Raw genomic sequence first — 17,174 nt, forward strand, 5'->3', positions numbered from 1 at the left:
GGCTGGCACCTGCGGTTAACCAAGTCAATGTTCCCGGGCTTAAGTTTGGGCTACCCGGGCACTGCTGGAGAACAGGTGTTCCTCCAGGGTCCCCCACAGGGCAGGTGCTTGCCCCCAGAGAGGGTGAAGATTACCCAGCCAGAGTCAAGGCCAGTGCGGGCAAGGAAAAACGCTCCGGAAAGGGGGGCCCTTAGGAGCTTAAGCGTATCCCCGGGAAAGGGTGACTGATTTCCGGCCAAGCTGGATTGGAAGAAAGGCTCTGGAAGTCCTTCCCATGGAAGGGTCCCTTAAGAGCTGGGTCTGACCCTAAAAAAGGTGATGGTTTCCCGCTAATTGTGGCCATGGAAGTCCTTCCAGGGCGCTTTTGAGAGCTAAAACACACCCCAGAAAGAGTGACCGATTCCTGCTGATTATGGTGGCTCAAGTGGGCATGGAAGAATCGCCCTGGAAGTCCTTCCCACTGGTCCCTTGAGTAGCCGAAGCTGCCCCAGAAAGGGTGACTGATTGCCGCTTGTGGAGGCATCTCGTTTGGGCTTGGAAGAAACGCCCTGGAGGTCTGTTCTTGGGGCCCTTCCAGAGGTCTAGCTGCCCCAGAAAGAGTGACTGATTCCCGCCTATTGTGGCAGCTCGTTTGGGCTTGGAAGAAACGCCCTGGAGGTCTTGTTCTTGGGGTCCTTCAAGAGGTCTAGCTGCCCCAGAAAGAGTGACTGATTCCCGCCTATTGTGGCAGTTGCTGGCAGCTTGTTTTGGCATTCAAGAAACCCTCCATAAGTCTTACCCAGGGGTCCCTTTGGAGCTGAAGCTGCCCCAGACAGGGTGACTGACTCCCGCTTATTGTGGCAGCTCAATTGGGCATGGAAGAAACGCCCTGGAGGTCTTGTTCTTGGGGCCCTTCAAGAGCTCAAGCTGCCCCAGAAAGAGTGACTGATTCCTGCCAGTTGCTGGCAGCTCGTTTTGGCATTCAAGAAACCCTCCGCAAGTCTTACCCAGGGGTCCCTTTAGAGCTGAAGCTGCCCCAGAAAGAGTGACTCCTTCCCCGCTGACTGTGGTGGCTCAAGTGGGCATGGAAGAATCACCCTGGACGTCCTTCCCAATGGTCCCTTGGGCAGCTGAAGCTGCCCCAGACAGGGTGACTGATTCCTGCTAGTTGGGGCAGCACGTTTGGGCATGGAAGAAACGCCCTGGAGGTCTGTTCTTGGGGCCCTTCCAGAGGTCTAGCTGCCCCAGAAAGAGTGACTGATTCCCGCCTATTGTGGCAGCTCGTTTGGGCTTGGAAGAAACGCCCTGGAGGTCTTGTTCTTGGGGTCCTTCAAGAGCTCAAGCTGCCCCAGAAAGAGTGACTGATTCCTGCCAGTTGCTGGCAGCTCGTTTTGGCATTCAAGAAACCCTCCACAAGTCTTACCCAGGGGTCCCTTTAGAGCTGAAGCTGCCCCAGAAAGAGTGACTCCTTCCCCGCTGACTGTGGTGGCTCAAGTGGGCATGGAAGAATCACCCTGGAGGTCCTTCCCAGGGGTCCCTTAAGTAGCTGAGGCTGCCCCAGAAAGAGTGACTGATTCCTGCCAGTTGGGGCAGCTCCTTTGGGCATGGAAGAAATGCCCTGGAGGTCTTTTCTTGGGGTCCTTCAAGAGCTCAAGCTGCCCCGGAAAGAGTGACTGATTCCTGCCAATTGCTGGCAGCTCGTTTGGGCATGGAAGAAATGCCCTGGAGGTATTCTCTTGGGCTCCTTCAAGAGATCAAGCTGCCCCGGAAAGAGTGACATATTCCTGCCAGTTGCTGGCAGCTCGTTAGGGCATTCAAGAAACCCTCTGGAAGTCTTTCCCAGGGGTCCATTTTGAGCTGAAGCCGCCCCCGGAAAGAGTGACTGATTCCCCGCCGACTGTGGTGGCTCAAGTGGGCATGGAAGAAACACCCTGGAGGTCTTTTCTTGGGCTACTTCACGAGCTCAAGCTGTCCCAGAAAGAGTGACTGATCCCTGCCAGGAGCTGGCAGCTCGCGTGGGCGTTCAAGAAGCCCCCTGGAAGTCTTTTTCCAGGGTTCCCTTCAGAGCTGAAGCTGCCCCCGGAAAGAGTGGCTGGTTCCTGCCAATTGCTGGCAGCTCGTTCGGGCACGCAAGAAACTCTCTGGAGGTCTTTCCCAGGGTTCCCTTTAGAGCTGAAGCTGCCCCAAAAAGAGTGACTGATTCCCGCTGATTGTGGTGGCTCAAGTGGGCATGAAAGAATCACCCTGGAGGTCCTTCCCAATGGTCCCTTAAGTAGCTGAAGCTACCCCACAAAGAGTGACTGATTCCTGCTAGTTGGGGCAGCTCCTTTGGGCATGGAAGAAATGCCCTGGAGGTCTTTTCTTGGGGTCCTTCAAGAGCTCAAGCTGCCCCAGAAAGAGTGACTGATTCCTGCCAGTTGCTGGCAGCTCGTTTTGGCATTCAAGAAACCCTCCGCAAGTCTTACCCAGGGGTCCCTTTAGAGCTGAAGCTGCCCCAGAAAGAGTGACTCCTTCCCCGCTGACTGTGGTGGCTCAAGTGGGCATGGAAGAATCACCCTGGAGGTCCTTCCCAGGGGTCCCTTAAGTAGCTGAGGCTGCCCCAGAAAGAGTGACTGATTCCTGCTAGTTGGGGCAGCTCGTTTGGGATTGGAAGAAATGCCCTGGAGGTCTTTTCTTGGGCTCCTTCAAGAGCTCAAGCTGCCCCAGAAGGAGTGACTGATGTGGTGGCTCACGCGGGCATGGAAGAAATGCCATGCAAGTCCTTTCCAGGGGTTCCTTTAGAGCTGGAGCTGCCCCAAAAAAGAGTCACTGATTCCCGCTGACTGTGGTGGCTCATACGGGCATGGAAGTCTTTTCCCAAGGCTCAAGCAGGTAAAGGAAGACAGGTTGATCTCCGAGGCCGGCCCAGACAAAATCCTGGTCTGGACTTCTGAAGGGGGGATGGCAACTACACTGACTTGGTCGGAAAAGTCTCTCAAACAGGGGCTTTTCAAGTACCCTCATTGGGCACCAGCGGCCCATAGTCACGTCTCTTTGCCGTATTCAAGCTTGGAGTTTGTTTTTGGTCACCAACGGCTCTTAGTTAAGCCTAAAATGTTATGTCTGTCTGTCTGTCAGCAAATGTGCTGGAGGTTTAAGGGTTAAAAATTAGTACCTGTTATGCTTGCCGACATTGTATTATTTGTGGCGTAGATTGCGGCTCCTACTGCTGACAGTTTGTGGGTATCGCTTCTCGGCCTTTTGGCTAAGATCAAGTGTAGTATCTGTTCTTATCAGTTTAATATCTGATACGTGCCCTACCCGGGCACTATATATTAAATTGATTTTTGCAGCTGGGAGATGGGTTAGGGGCTTGCTCCACCCACTCCACGCATCGACCTGGTATTGCAGTACCTCCGGGAACGGTGCACTCATTAAGCGGTGAACAGCAGAACTAGATTGCATGAAATTTAACATAACGTTAGATTGAATGTAGGGACTTGCGCTTCTTTGCGATTAGGTATCTGTCTTATGCGCTCGTTTAGACAGTGAGCATGAACAACCCTCTTGGCAGGATCCTCTTATTCTAGTCCATGAGCCACGATGCACATATTGCAACTCAGGGAGGAAAAAAAAATAAATAAAAAAAATCCATCCAAAATTCCCAATCAGGACCTAAGTCTGACCTGGGGGATGGTGGGTCCAGAGAGCTGTGGAGAGGATAATTCCCAATCAGGACCCAAGTCTGACTTGGGGGATGGTGGGTCCAGAGAGCTGTGGAGAGGATAATTCCCAATCAGGACCTAAGTCTGACCTGGGGGATGGTGGGTCCAGAGAGCTGTGCAGAGGATTTGAAAAATGGCAAAGCATGAAACCCCCGCTCCTGTCGCATTCACCCAGGGTCCAAAGCGCCGGGCCGGGGCCCCAACTCCCAGCCTACGTGTGGGGACGTCCCGCGCCTAGAGGTACATGCCCCTTTGGGGCACCAGCGGCACGCAAGGCTGGCACCTGCGGTTAACCAAGTCAATGTTCCCGGGCTTAAGTTTGGGCTACCCGGGCACTGCTGGAGAACAGGTGTTCCTCCAGGGTCCCCCACAGGGCAGGTGCTTGCCCCCAGAGAGGGTGAAGATTACCCAGCCAGAGTCAAGGCCAGTGCGGGCAAGGAAAAACGCTCCGGAAAGGGGGGCCCTTAGGAGCTTAAGCGTATCCCCGGGAAAGGGTGACTGATTTCCGGCCAAGCTGGATTGGAAGAAAGGCTCTGGAAGTCCTTCCCATGGAAGGGTCCCTTAAGAGCTGGGTCTGACCCTAAAAAAGGTGATGGTTTCCCGCTAATTGTGGCCATGGAAGTCCTTCCAGGGCGCTTTTGAGAGCTAAAACACACCCCAGAAAGAGTGACCGATTCCTGCTGATTATGGTGGCTCAAGTGGGCATGGAAGAATCGCCCTGGAAGTCCTTCCCACTGGTCCCTTGAGTAGCCGAAGCTGCCCCAGAAAGGGTGACTGATTGCCGCTTGTGGAGGCATCTCGTTTGGGCTTGGAAGAAACGCCCTGGAGGTCTGTTCTTGGGGCCCTTCCAGAGGTCTAGCTGCCCCAGAAAGAGTGACTGATTCCCGCCTATTGTGGCAGCTCGTTTGGGCTTGGAAGAAACGCCCTGGAGGTCTTGTTCTTGGGGTCCTTCAAGAGGTCTAGCTGCCCCAGAAAGAGTGACTGATTCCCGCCTATTGTGGCAGTTGCTGGCAGCTTGTTTTGGCATTCAAGAAACCCTCCATAAGTCTTACCCAGGGGTCCCTTTGGAGCTGAAGCTGCCCCAGACAGGGTGACTGACTCCCGCTTATTGTGGCAGCTCAATTGGGCATGGAAGAAACGCCCTGGAGGTCTTGTTCTTGGGGCCCTTCAAGAGCTCAAGCTGCCCCAGAAAGAGTGACTGATTCCTGCCAGTTGCTGGCAGCTCGTTTTGGCATTCAAGAAACCCTCCGCAAGTCTTACCCAGGGGTCCCTTTAGAGCTGAAGCTGCCCCAGAAAGAGTGACTCCTTCCCCGCTGACTGTGGTGGCTCAAGTGGGCATGGAAGAATCACCCTGGACGTCCTTCCCAATGGTCCCTTGGGCAGCTGAAGCTGCCCCAGACAGGGTGACTGATTCCTGCTAGTTGGGGCAGCACGTTTGGGCATGGAAGAAACGCCCTGGAGGTCTGTTCTTGGGGCCCTTCCAGAGGTCTAGCTGCCCCAGAAAGAGTGACTGATTCCCGCCTATTGTGGCAGCTCGTTTGGGCTTGGAAGAAACGCCCTGGAGGTCTTGTTCTTGGGGTCCTTCAAGAGGTCTAGCTGCCCCAGAAAGAGTGACTGATTCCCGCCTATTGTGGCAGTTGCTGGCAGCTTGTTTTGGCATTCAAGAAACCCTCCATAAGTCTTACCCAGGGGTCCCTTTGGAGCTGAAGCTGCCCCAGACAGGGTGACTGACTCCCGCTTATTGTGGCAGCTCAATTGGGCATGGAAGAAACGCCCTGGAGGTCTTGTTCTTGGGGCCCTTCAAGAGCTCAAGCTGCCCCAGAAAGAGTGACTGATTCCTGCCAGTTGCTGGCAGCTCGTTTTGGCATTCAAGAAACCCTCCGCAAGTCTTACCCAGGGGTCCCTTTAGAGCTGAAGCTGCCCCAGAAAGAGTGACTCCTTCCCCGCTGACTGTGGTGGCTCAAGTGGGCATGGAAGAATCACCCTGGACGTCCTTCCCAATGGTCCCTTGGGCAGCTGAAGCTGCCCCAGACAGGGTGACTGATTCCTGCTAGTTGGGGCAGCACGTTTGGGCATGGAAGAAACGCCCTGGAGGTCTGTTCTTGGGGCCCTTCCAGAGGTCTAGCTGCCCCAGAAAGAGTGACTGATTCCCGCCTATTGTGGCAGCTCGTTTGGGCTTGGAAGAAACGCCCTGGAGGTCTTGTTCTTGGGGTCCTTCAAGAGCTCAAGCTGCCCCAGAAAGAGTGACTGATTCCTGCCAGTTGCTGGCAGCTCGTTTTGGCATTCAAGAAACCCTCCACAAGTCTTACCCAGGGGTCCCTTTAGAGCTGAAGCTGCCCCAGAAAGAGTGACTCCTTCCCCGCTGACTGTGGTGGCTCAAGTGGGCATGGAAGAATCACCCTGGAGGTCCTTCCCAGGGGTCCCTTAAGTAGCTGAGGCTGCCCCAGAAAGAGTGACTGATTCCTGCCAGTTGGGGCAGCTCCTTTGGGCATGGAAGAAATGCCCTGGAGGTCTTTTCTTGGGGTCCTTCAAGAGCTCAAGCTGCCCCGGAAAGAGTGACTGATTCCTGCCAATTGCTGGCAGCTCGTTTGGGCATGGAAGAAATGCCCTGGAGGTATTCTCTTGGGCTCCTTCAAGAGATCAAGCTGCCCCGGAAAGAGTGACATATTCCTGCCAGTTGCTGGCAGCTCGTTAGGGCATTCAAGAAACCCTCTGGAAGTCTTTCCCAGGGGTCCATTTTGAGCTGAAGCCGCCCCCGGAAAGAGTGACTGATTCCCCGCCGACTGTGGTGGCTCAAGTGGGCATGGAAGAAACACCCTGGAGGTCTTTTCTTGGGCTACTTCACGAGCTCAAGCTGTCCCAGAAAGAGTGACTGATCCCTGCCAGGAGCTGGCAGCTCGCGTGGGCGTTCAAGAAGCCCCCTGGAAGTCTTTTTCCAGGGTTCCCTTCAGAGCTGAAGCTGCCCCCGGAAAGAGTGGCTGGTTCCTGCCAATTGCTGGCAGCTCGTTCGGGCACGCAAGAAACTCTCTGGAGGTCTTTCCCAGGGTTCCCTTTAGAGCTGAAGCTGCCCCAAAAAGAGTGACTGATTCCCGCTGATTGTGGTGGCTCAAGTGGGCATGAAAGAATCACCCTGGAGGTCCTTCCCAATGGTCCCTTAAGTAGCTGAAGCTACCCCACAAAGAGTGACTGATTCCTGCTAGTTGGGGCAGCTCCTTTGGGCATGGAAGAAATGCCCTGGAGGTCTTTTCTTGGGGTCCTTCAAGAGCTCAAGCTGCCCCAGAAAGAGTGACTGATTCCTGCCAGTTGCTGGCAGCTCGTTTTGGCATTCAAGAAACCCTCCGCAAGTCTTACCCAGGGGTCCCTTTAGAGCTGAAGCTGCCCCAGAAAGAGTGACTCCTTCCCCGCTGACTGTGGTGGCTCAAGTGGGCATGGAAGAATCACCCTGGAGGTCCTTCCCAGGGGTCCCTTAAGTAGCTGAGGCTGCCCCAGAAAGAGTGACTGATTCCTGCTAGTTGGGGCAGCTCGTTTGGGATTGGAAGAAATGCCCTGGAGGTCTTTTCTTGGGCTCCTTCAAGAGCTCAAGCTGCCCCAGAAGGAGTGACTGATGTGGTGGCTCACGCGGGCATGGAAGAAATGCCATGCAAGTCCTTTCCAGGGGTTCCTTTAGAGCTGGAGCTGCCCCAAAAAAGAGTCACTGATTCCCGCTGACTGTGGTGGCTCATACGGGCATGGAAGTCTTTTCCCAAGGCTCAAGCAGGTAAAGGAAGACAGGTTGATCTCCGAGGCCGGCCCAGACAAAATCCTGGTCTGGACTTCTGAAGGGGGGATGGCAACTACACTGACTTGGTCGGAAAAGTCTCTCAAACAGGGGCTTTTCAAGTACCCTCATTGGGCACCAGCGGCCCATAGTCACGTCTCTTTGCCGTATTCAAGCTTGGAGTTTGTTTTTGGTCACCAACGGCTCTTAGTTAAGCCTAAAATGTTATGTCTGTCTGTCTGTCAGCAAATGTGCTGGAGGTTTAAGGGTTAAAAATTAGTACCTGTTATGCTTGCCGACATTGTATTATTTGTGGCGTAGATTGCGGCTCCTACTGCTGACAGTTTGTGGGTATCGCTTCTCGGCCTTTTGGCTAAGATCAAGTGTAGTATCTGTTCTTATCAGTTTAATATCTGATACGTGCCCTACCCGGGCACTATATATTAAATTGATTTTTGCAGCTGGGAGATGGGTTAGGGGCTTGCTCCACCCACTCCACGCATCGACCTGGTATTGCAGTACCTCCGGGAACGGTGCACTCATTAAGCGGTGAACAGCAGAACTAGATTGCATGAAATTTAACATAACGTTAGATTGAATGTAGGGACTTGCGCTTCTTTGCGATTAGGTATCTGTCTTATGCGCTCGTTTAGACAGTGAGCATGAACAACCCTCTTGGCAGGATCCTCTTATTCTAGTCCATGAGCCACGATGCACATATTGCAACTCAGGGAGGAAAAAAAAATAAATAAAAAAAATCCATCCAAAATTCCCAATCAGGACCTAAGTCTGACCTGGGGGATGGTGGGTCCAGAGAGCTGTGGAGAGGATAATTCCCAATCAGGACCCAAGTCTGACTTGGGGGATGGTGGGTCCAGAGAGCTGTGGAGAGGATAATTCCCAATCAGGACCTAAGTCTGACCTGGGGGATGGTGGGTCCAGAGAGCTGTGCAGAGGATTTGAAAAATGGCAAAGCATGAAACCCCCGCTCCTGTCGCATTCACCCAGGGTCCAAAGCGCCGGGCCGGGGCCCCAACTCCCAGCCTACGTGTGGGGACGTCCCGCGCCTAGAGGTACATGCCCCTTTGGGGCACCAGCGGCACGCAAGGCTGGCACCTGCGGTTAACCAAGTCAATGTTCCCGGGCTTAAGTTTGGGCTACCCGGGCACTGCTGGAGAACAGGTGTTCCTCCAGGGTCCCCCACAGGGCAGGTGCTTGCCCCCAGAGAGGGTGAAGATTACCCAGCCAGAGTCAAGGCCAGTGCGGGCAAGGAAAAACGCTCCGGAAAGGGGGGCCCTTAGGAGCTTAAGCGTATCCCCGGGAAAGGGTGACTGATTTCCGGCCAAGCTGGATTGGAAGAAAGGCTCTGGAAGTCCTTCCCATGGAAGGGTCCCTTAAGAGCTGGGTCTGACCCTAAAAAAGGTGATGGTTTCCCGCTAATTGTGGCCATGGAAGTCCTTCCAGGGCGCTTTTGAGAGCTAAAACACACCCCAGAAAGAGTGACCGATTCCTGCTGATTATGGTGGCTCAAGTGGGCATGGAAGAATCGCCCTGGAAGTCCTTCCCACTGGTCCCTTGAGTAGCCGAAGCTGCCCCAGAAAGGGTGACTGATTGCCGCTTGTGGAGGCATCTCGTTTGGGCTTGGAAGAAACGCCCTGGAGGTCTGTTCTTGGGGCCCTTCCAGAGGTCTAGCTGCCCCAGAAAGAGTGACTGATTCCCGCCTATTGTGGCAGCTCGTTTGGGCTTGGAAGAAACGCCCTGGAGGTCTTGTTCTTGGGGTCCTTCAAGAGGTCTAGCTGCCCCAGAAAGAGTGACTGATTCCCGCCTATTGTGGCAGTTGCTGGCAGCTTGTTTTGGCATTCAAGAAACCCTCCATAAGTCTTACCCAGGGGTCCCTTTGGAGCTGAAGCTGCCCCAGACAGGGTGACTGACTCCCGCTTATTGTGGCAGCTCAATTGGGCATGGAAGAAACGCCCTGGAGGTCTTGTTCTTGGGGCCCTTCAAGAGCTCAAGCTGCCCCAGAAAGAGTGACTGATTCCTGCCAGTTGCTGGCAGCTCGTTTTGGCATTCAAGAAACCCTCCGCAAGTCTTACCCAGGGGTCCCTTTAGAGCTGAAGCTGCCCCAGAAAGAGTGACTCCTTCCCCGCTGACTGTGGTGGCTCAAGTGGGCATGGAAGAATCACCCTGGACGTCCTTCCCAATGGTCCCTTGGGCAGCTGAAGCTGCCCCAGACAGGGTGACTGATTCCTGCTAGTTGGGGCAGCACGTTTGGGCATGGAAGAAACGCCCTGGAGGTCTGTTCTTGGGGCCCTTCCAGAGGTCTAGCTGCCCCAGAAAGAGTGACTGATTCCCGCCTATTGTGGCAGCTCGTTTGGGCTTGGAAGAAACGCCCTGGAGGTCTTGTTCTTGGGGTCCTTCAAGAGGTCTAGCTGCCCCAGAAAGAGTGACTGATTCCCGCCTATTGTGGCAGTTGCTGGCAGCTTGTTTTGGCATTCAAGAAACCCTCCATAAGTCTTACCCAGGGGTCCCTTTGGAGCTGAAGCTGCCCCAGACAGGGTGACTGACTCCCGCTTATTGTGGCAGCTCAATTGGGCATGGAAGAAACGCCCTGGAGGTCTTGTTCTTGGGGCCCTTCAAGAGCTCAAGCTGCCCCAGAAAGAGTGACTGATTCCTGCCAGTTGCTGGCAGCTCGTTTTGGCATTCAAGAAACCCTCCGCAAGTCTTACCCAGGGGTCCCTTTAGAGCTGAAGCTGCCCCAGAAAGAGTGACTCCTTCCCCGCTGACTGTGGTGGCTCAAGTGGGCATGGAAGAATCACCCTGGACGTCCTTCCCAATGGTCCCTTGGGCAGCTGAAGCTGCCCCAGACAGGGTGACTGATTCCTGCTAGTTGGGGCAGCACGTTTGGGCATGGAAGAAACGCCCTGGAGGTCTGTTCTTGGGGCCCTTCCAGAGGTCTAGCTGCCCCAGAAAGAGTGACTGATTCCCGCCTATTGTGGCAGCTCGTTTGGGCTTGGAAGAAACGCCCTGGAGGTCTTGTTCTTGGGGTCCTTCAAGAGCTCAAGCTGCCCCAGAAAGAGTGACTGATTCCTGCCAGTTGCTGGCAGCTCGTTTTGGCATTCAAGAAACCCTCCACAAGTCTTACCCAGGGGTCCCTTTAGAGCTGAAGCTGCCCCAGAAAGAGTGACTCCTTCCCCGCTGACTGTGGTGGCTCAAGTGGGCATGGAAGAATCACCCTGGAGGTCCTTCCCAGGGGTCCCTTAAGTAGCTGAGGCTGCCCCAGAAAGAGTGACTGATTCCTGCCAGTTGGGGCAGCTCCTTTGGGCATGGAAGAAATGCCCTGGAGGTCTTTTCTTGGGGTCCTTCAAGAGCTCAAGCTGCCCCGGAAAGAGTGACTGATTCCTGCCAATTGCTGGCAGCTCGTTTGGGCATGGAAGAAATGCCCTGGAGGTATTCTCTTGGGCTCCTTCAAGAGATCAAGCTGCCCCGGAAAGAGTGACATATTCCTGCCAGTTGCTGGCAGCTCGTTAGGGCATTCAAGAAACCCTCTGGAAGTCTTTCCCAGGGGTCCATTTTGAGCTGAAGCCGCCCCCGGAAAGAGTGACTGATTCCCCGCCGACTGTGGTGGCTCAAGTGGGCATGGAAGAAACACCCTGGAGGTCTTTTCTTGGGCTACTTCACGAGCTCAAGCTGTCCCAGAAAGAGTGACTGATCCCTGCCAGGAGCTGGCAGCTCGCGTGGGCGTTCAAGAAGCCCCCTGGAAGTCTTTTTCCAGGGTTCCCTTCAGAGCTGAAGCTGCCCCCGGAAAGAGTGGCTGGTTCCTGCCAATTGCTGGCAGCTCGTTCGGGCACGCAAGAAACTCTCTGGAGGTCTTTCCCAGGGTTCCCTTTAGAGCTGAAGCTGCCCCAAAAAGAGTGACTGATTCCCGCTGATTGTGGTGGCTCAAGTGGGCATGAAAGAATCACCCTGGAGGTCCTTCCCAATGGTCCCTTAAGTAGCTGAAGCTACCCCACAAAGAGTGACTGATTCCTGCTAGTTGGGGCAGCTCCTTTGGGCATGGAAGAAATGCCCTGGAGGTCTTTTCTTGGGGTCCTTCAAGAGCTCAAGCTGCCCCAGAAAGAGTGACTGATTCCTGCCAGTTGCTGGCAGCTCGTTTTGGCATTCAAGAAACCCTCCGCAAGTCTTACCCAGGGGTCCCTTTAGAGCTGAAGCTGCCCCAGAAAGAGTGACTCCTTCCCCGCTGACTGTGGTGGCTCAAGTGGGCATGGAAGAATCACCCTGGAGGTCCTTCCCAGGGGTCCCTTAAGTAGCTGAGGCTGCCCCAGAAAGAGTGACTGATTCCTGCTAGTTGGGGCAGCTCGTTTGGGATTGGAAGAAATGCCCTGGAGGTCTTTTCTTGGGCTCCTTCAAGAGCTCAAGCTGCCCCAGAAGGAGTGACTGATGTGGTGGCTCACGCGGGCATGGAAGAAATGCCATGCAAGTCCTTTCCAGGGGTTCCTTTAGAGCTGGAGCTGCCCCAAAAAAGAGTCACTGATTCCCGCTGACTGTGGTGGCTCATACGGGCATGGAAGTCTTTTCCCAAGGCTCAAGCAGGTAAAGGAAGACAGGTTGATCTCCGAGGCCGGCCCAGACAAAATCCTGGTCTGGACTTCTGAAGGGGGGATGGCAACTACACTGACTTGGTCGGAAAAGTCTCTCAAACAGGGGCTTTTCAAGTACCCTCATTGGGCACCAGCGGCCCATAGTCACGTCTCTTTGCCGTATTCAAGCTTGGAGTTTGTTTTTGGTCACCAACGGCTCTTAGTTAAGCCTAAAATGTTATGTCTGTCTGTCTGTCAGCAAATGTGCTGGAGGTTTAAGGGTTAAAAATTAGTACCTGTTATGCTTGCCGACATTGTATTATTTGTGGCGTAGATTGCGGCTCCTACTGCTGACAGTTTGTGGGTATCGCTTCTCGGCCTTTTGGCTAAGATCAAGTGTAGTATCTGTTCTTATCAGTTTAATATCTGATACGTGCCCTACCCGGGCACTATATATTAAATTGATTTTTGCAGCTGGGAGATGGGTTAGGGGCTTGCTCCACCCACTCCACGCATCGACCTGGTATTGCAGTACCTCCGGGAACGGTGCACTCATTAAGCGGTGAACAGCAGAACTAGATTGCATGAAATTTAACATAACGTTAGATTGAATGTAGGGACTTGCGCTTCTTTGCGATTAGGTATCTGTCTTATGCGCTCGTTTAGACAGTGAGCATGAACAACCCTCTTGGCAGGATCCTCTTATTCTAGTCCATGAGCCACGATGCACATATTGCAACTCAGGGAGGAAAAAAAAATAAATAAAAAAAATCCATCCAAAATTCCCAATCAGGACCTAAGTCTGACCTGGGGGATGGTGGGTCCAGAGAGCTGTGGAGAGGATAATTCCCAATCAGGACCCAAGTCTGACTTGGGGGATGGTGGGTCCAGAGAGCTGTGGAGAGGATAATTCCCAATCAGGACCTAAGTCTGACCTGGGGGATGGTGGGTCCAGAGAGCTGTGCAGAGGATTTGAAAAATGGCAAAGCATGAAACCCCCGCTCCTGTCGCATTCACCCAGGGTCCAAAGCGCCGGGCCGGGGCCCCAACTCCCAGCCTACGTGTGGGGACGTCCCGCGCCTAGAGGTACATGCCCCTTTGGGGCACCAGCGGCACGCAAGGCTGGCACCTGCGGTTAACCAAGTCAATGTTCCCGGGCTTAAGTTTGGGCTACCCGGGCACTGCTGGAGAACAGGTGTTCCTCCAGGGTCCCCCACAGGGCAGGTGCTTGCCCCCAGAGAGGGTGAAGATTACCCAGCCAGAGTCAAGGCCAGTGCGGGCAAGGAAAAACGCTCCGGAAAGGGGGGCCCTTAGGAGCTTAAGCGTATCCCCGGGAAAGGGTGACTGATTTCCGGCCAAGCTGGATTGGAAGAAAGGCTCTGGAAGTCCTTCCCATGGAAGGGTCCCTTAAGAGCTGGGTCTGACCCTAAAAAAGGTGATGGTTTCCCGCTAATTGTGGCCATGGAAGTCCTTCCAGGGCGCTTTTGAGAGCTAAAACACACCCCAGAAAGAGTGACCGATTCCTGCTGATTATGGTGGCTCAAGTGGGCATGGAAGAATCGCCCTGGAAGTCCTTCCCACTGGTCCCTTGAGTAGCCGAAGCTGCCCCAGAAAGGGTGACTGATTGCCGCTTGTGGAGGCATCTCGTTTGGGCTTGGAAGAAACGCCCTGGAGGTCTGTTCTTGGGGCCCTTCCAGAGGTCTAGCTGCCCCAGAAAGAGTGACTGATTCCCGCCTATTGTGGCAGCTCGTTTGGGCTTGGAAGAAACGCCCTGGAGGTCTTGTTCTTGGGGTCCTTCAAGAGGTCTAGCTGCCCCAGAAAGAGTGACTGATTCCCGCCTATTGTGGCAGTTGCTGGCAGCTTGTTTTGGCATTCAAGAAACCCTCCATAAGTCTTACCCAGGGGTCCCTTTGGAGCTGAAGCTGCCCCAGACAGGGTGACTGACTCCCGCTTATTGTGGCAGCTCAATTGGGCATGGAAGAAACGCCCTGGAGGTCTTGTTCTTGGGGCCCTTCAAGAGCTCAAGCTGCCCCAGAAAGAGTGACTGATTCCTGCCAGTTGCTGGCAGCTCGTTTTGGCATTCAAGAAACCCTCCGCAAGTCTTACCCAGGGGTCCCTTTAGAGCTGAAGCTGCCCCAGAAAGAGTGACTCCTTCCCCGCTGACTGTGGTGGCTCAAGTGGGCATGGAAGAATCACCCTGGACGTCCTTCCCAATGGTCCCTTGGGCAGCTGAAGCTGCCCCAGACAGGGTGACTGATTCCTGCTAGTTGGGGCAGCACGTTTGGGCATGGAAGAAACGCCCTGGAGGTCTGTTCTTGGGGCCCTTCCAGAGGTCTAGCTGCCCCAGAAAGAGTGACTGATTCCCGCCTATTGTGGCAGCTCGTTTGGGCTTGGAAGAAACGCCCTGGAGGTCTTGTTCTTGGGGTCCTTCAAGAGGTCTAGCTGCCCCAGAAAGAGTGACTGATTCCCGCCTATTGTGGCAGTTGCTGGCAGCTTGTTTTGGCATTCAAGAAACCCTCCATAAGTCTTACCCAGGGGTCCCTTTGGAGCTGAAGCTGCCCCAGACAGGGTGACTGACTCCCGCTTATTGTGGCAGCTCAATTGGGCATGGAAGAAACGCCCTGGAGGTCTTGTTCTTGGGGCCCTTCAAGAGCTCAAGCTGCCCCAGAAAGAGTGACTGATTCCTGCCAGTTGCTGGCAGCTCGTTTTGGCATTCAAGAAACCCTCCGCAAGTCTTACCCAGGGGTCCCTTTAGAGCTGAAGCTGCCCCAGAAAGAGTGACTCCTTCCCCGCTGACTGTGGTGGCTCAAGTGGGCATGGAAGAATCACCCTGGACGTCCTTCCCAATGGTCCCTTGGGCAGCTGAAGCTGCCCCAGACAGGGTGACTGATTCCTGCTAGTTGGGGCAGCACGTTTGGGCATGGAAGAAACGCCCTGGAGGTCTGTTCTTGGGGCCCTTCCAGAGGTCTAGCTGCCCCAGAAAGAGTGACTGATTCCCGCCTATTGTGGCAGCTCGTTTGGGCTTGGAAGAAACGCCCTGGAGGTCTTGTTCTTGGGGTCCTTCAAGAGCTCAAGCTGCCCCAGAAAGAGTGACTGATTCCTGCCAGTTGCTGGCAGCTCGTTTTGGCATTCAAGAAACCCTCCACAAGTCTTACCCAGGGGTCCCTTTAGAGCTGAAGCTGCCCCAGAAAGAGTGACTCCTTCCCCGCTGACTGTGGTGGCTCAAGTGGGCATGGAAGAATCACCCTGGAGGTCCTTCCCAGGGGTCCCTTAAGTAGCTGAGGCTGCCCCAGAAAGAGTGACTGATTCCTGCCAGTTGGGGCAGCTCCTTTGGGCATGGAAGAAATGCCCTGGAGGTCTTTTCTTGGGGTCCTTCAAGAGCTCAAGCTGCCCCGGAAAGAGTGACTGATTCCTGCCAATTGCTGGCAGCTCGTTTGGGCATGGAAGAAATGCCCTGGAGGTATTCTCTTGGGCTCCTTCAAGAGATCAAGCTGCCCCGGAAAGAGTGACATATTCCTGCCAGTTGCTGGCAGCTCGTTAGGGCATTCAAGAAACCCTCTGGAAGTCTTTCCCAGGGGTCCATTTTGAGCTGAAGCCGCCCCCGGAAAGAGTGACTGATTCCCCGCCGACTGTGGTGGCTCAAGTGGGCATGGAAGAAACACCCTGGAGGTCTTTTCTTGGGCTACTTCACGAGCTCAAGCTGTCCCAGAAAGAGTGACTGATCCCTGCCAGGAGCTGGCAGCTCGCGTGGGCGTTCAAGAAGCCCCCTGGAAGTCTTTTTCCAGGGTTCCCTTCAGAGCTGAAGCTGCCCCCGGAAAGAGTGGCTGGTTCCTGCCAATTGCTGGCAGCTCGTTCGGGCACGCAAGAAACTCTCTGGAGGTCTTTCCCAGGGTTCCCTTTAGAGCTGAAGCTGCCCCAAAAAGAGTGACTGATTCCCGCTGATTGTGGTGGCTCAAGTGGGCATGAAAGAATCACCCTGGAGGTCCTTCCCAATGGTCCCTTAAGTAGCTGAAGCTACCCCACAAAGAGTGACTGATTCCTGCTAGTTGGGGCAGCTCCTTTGGGCATGGAAGAAATGCCCTGGAGGTCTTTTCTTGGGGTCCTTCAAGAGCTCAAGCTGCCCCAGAAAGAGTGACTGATTCCTGCCAGTTGCTGGCAGCTCGTTTTGGCATTCAAGAAACCCTCCGCAAGTCTTACCCAGGGGTCCCTTTAGAGCTGAAGCTGCCCCAGAAAGAGTGACTCCTTCCCCGCTGACTGTGGTGGCTCAAGTGGGCATGGAAGAATCACCCTGGAGGTCCTTCCCAGGGGTCCCTTAAGTAGCTGAGGCTGCCCCAGAAAGAGTGACTGATTCCTGCTAGTTGGGGCAGCTCGTTTGGGATTGGAAGAAATGCCCTGGAGGTCTTTTCTTGGGCTCCTTCAAGAGCTCAAGCTGCCCCAGAAGGAGTGACTGATGTGGTGGCTCACGCGGGCATGGAAGAAATGCCATGCAAGTCCTTTCCAGGGGTTCCTTTAGAGCTGGAGCTGCCCCAAAAAAGAGTCACTGATTCCCGCTGACTGTGGTGGCTCATACGGGCATGGAAGTCTTTTCCCAAGGCTCAAGCAGGTAAAGGAAGACAGGTTGATCTCCGAGGCCGGCCCAGACAAAATCCTGGTCTGGACTTCTGAAGGGGGGATGGCAACTACACTGACTTGGTCGGAAAAGTCTCTCAAACAGGGGCTTTTCAAGTACCCTCATTGGGCACCAGCGGCCCATAGTCACGTCTCTTTGCCGTATTCAAGCTTGGAGTTTGTTTTTGGTCACCAACGGCTCTTAGTTAAGCCTAAAATGTTATGTCTGTCTGTCTGTCAGCAAATGTGCTGGAGGTTTAAGGGTTAAAAATTAGTACCTGTTATGCTTGCCGACATTGTATTATTTGTGGCGTAGATTGCGGCTCCTACTGCTGACAGTTTGTGGGTATCGCTTCTCGGCCTTTTGGCTAAGATCAAGTGTAGTATCTGTTCTTATCAGTTTAATATCTGATACGTGCCCTACCCGGGCACTATATATTAAATTGATTTTTGCAGCTGGGAGATGGGTTAGGGGCTTGCTCCACCCACTCCACGCATCGACCTGGTATTGCAGTACCTCCGGGAACGGTGCACTCATTAAGCGGTGAA

The 17,174-nt window shown here is 54.2% G+C and overlaps 3 long non-coding RNA genes, 3 other non-coding genes and 1 pseudogene across 6 annotated transcripts; 4 read left to right on the plus strand and 3 right to left on the minus strand.

The window, feature by feature from the left end:
• The first annotated feature begins 3,203 nt into the window (after nt 1-3,203).
• On the plus strand, nt 3,204-3,394 carry LOC141379431 (U2 spliceosomal RNA; annotated as a pseudogene).
• Nucleotides 3,395-3,547: 153 nt separating this feature from the next.
• On the minus strand, nt 3,548-7,357 carry LOC147846285 (uncharacterized). Its single transcript, XR_015478355.1, has 2 exons — nt 3,709-7,357; nt 3,548-3,644 (listed from the first exon to the last, which is right to left on the minus strand). It is a non-coding gene; the product is annotated as an uncharacterized LOC147846285 (long non-coding RNA).
• A 436-nt stretch (nt 7,358-7,793) lies between these two features.
• LOC147846286 (U2 spliceosomal RNA) lies at nt 7,794-7,984 on the plus strand. Its single transcript, XR_015479289.1, has one exon. It is a non-coding gene; the product is annotated as a U2 spliceosomal RNA (small nuclear RNA).
• A 153-nt stretch (nt 7,985-8,137) lies between these two features.
• Nucleotides 8,138-11,947, minus strand: LOC147846287 (uncharacterized). Its single transcript, XR_015478364.1, has 2 exons — nt 8,299-11,947; nt 8,138-8,234 (listed from the first exon to the last, which is right to left on the minus strand). It is a non-coding gene; the product is annotated as an uncharacterized LOC147846287 (long non-coding RNA).
• A 436-nt stretch (nt 11,948-12,383) lies between these two features.
• Nucleotides 12,384-12,574, plus strand: LOC147846288 (U2 spliceosomal RNA). Its single transcript, XR_015479290.1, has one exon. It is a non-coding gene; the product is annotated as a U2 spliceosomal RNA (small nuclear RNA).
• Nucleotides 12,575-12,727: 153 nt separating this feature from the next.
• LOC147846289 (uncharacterized) lies at nt 12,728-16,537 on the minus strand. Its single transcript, XR_015478360.1, has 2 exons — nt 12,889-16,537; nt 12,728-12,824 (listed from the first exon to the last, which is right to left on the minus strand). It is a non-coding gene; the product is annotated as an uncharacterized LOC147846289 (long non-coding RNA).
• Nucleotides 16,538-16,973: 436 nt separating this feature from the next.
• On the plus strand, nt 16,974-17,164 carry LOC147846290 (U2 spliceosomal RNA). The gene has a single exon (XR_015479291.1). It is a non-coding gene; the product is annotated as a U2 spliceosomal RNA (small nuclear RNA).
• The last annotated feature ends 10 nt before the right edge of the window (nt 17,165-17,174 follow it).

This window comes from Danio rerio, chromosome 2 (assembly GCF_052040795.2).
Source record: "Danio rerio strain M-AB ecotype USA chromosome 2, GRCz13ab, whole genome shotgun sequence".
In the NCBI taxonomy this organism is placed as follows: Eukaryota; Metazoa; Chordata; class Actinopteri; order Cypriniformes; family Danionidae; genus Danio; species Danio rerio.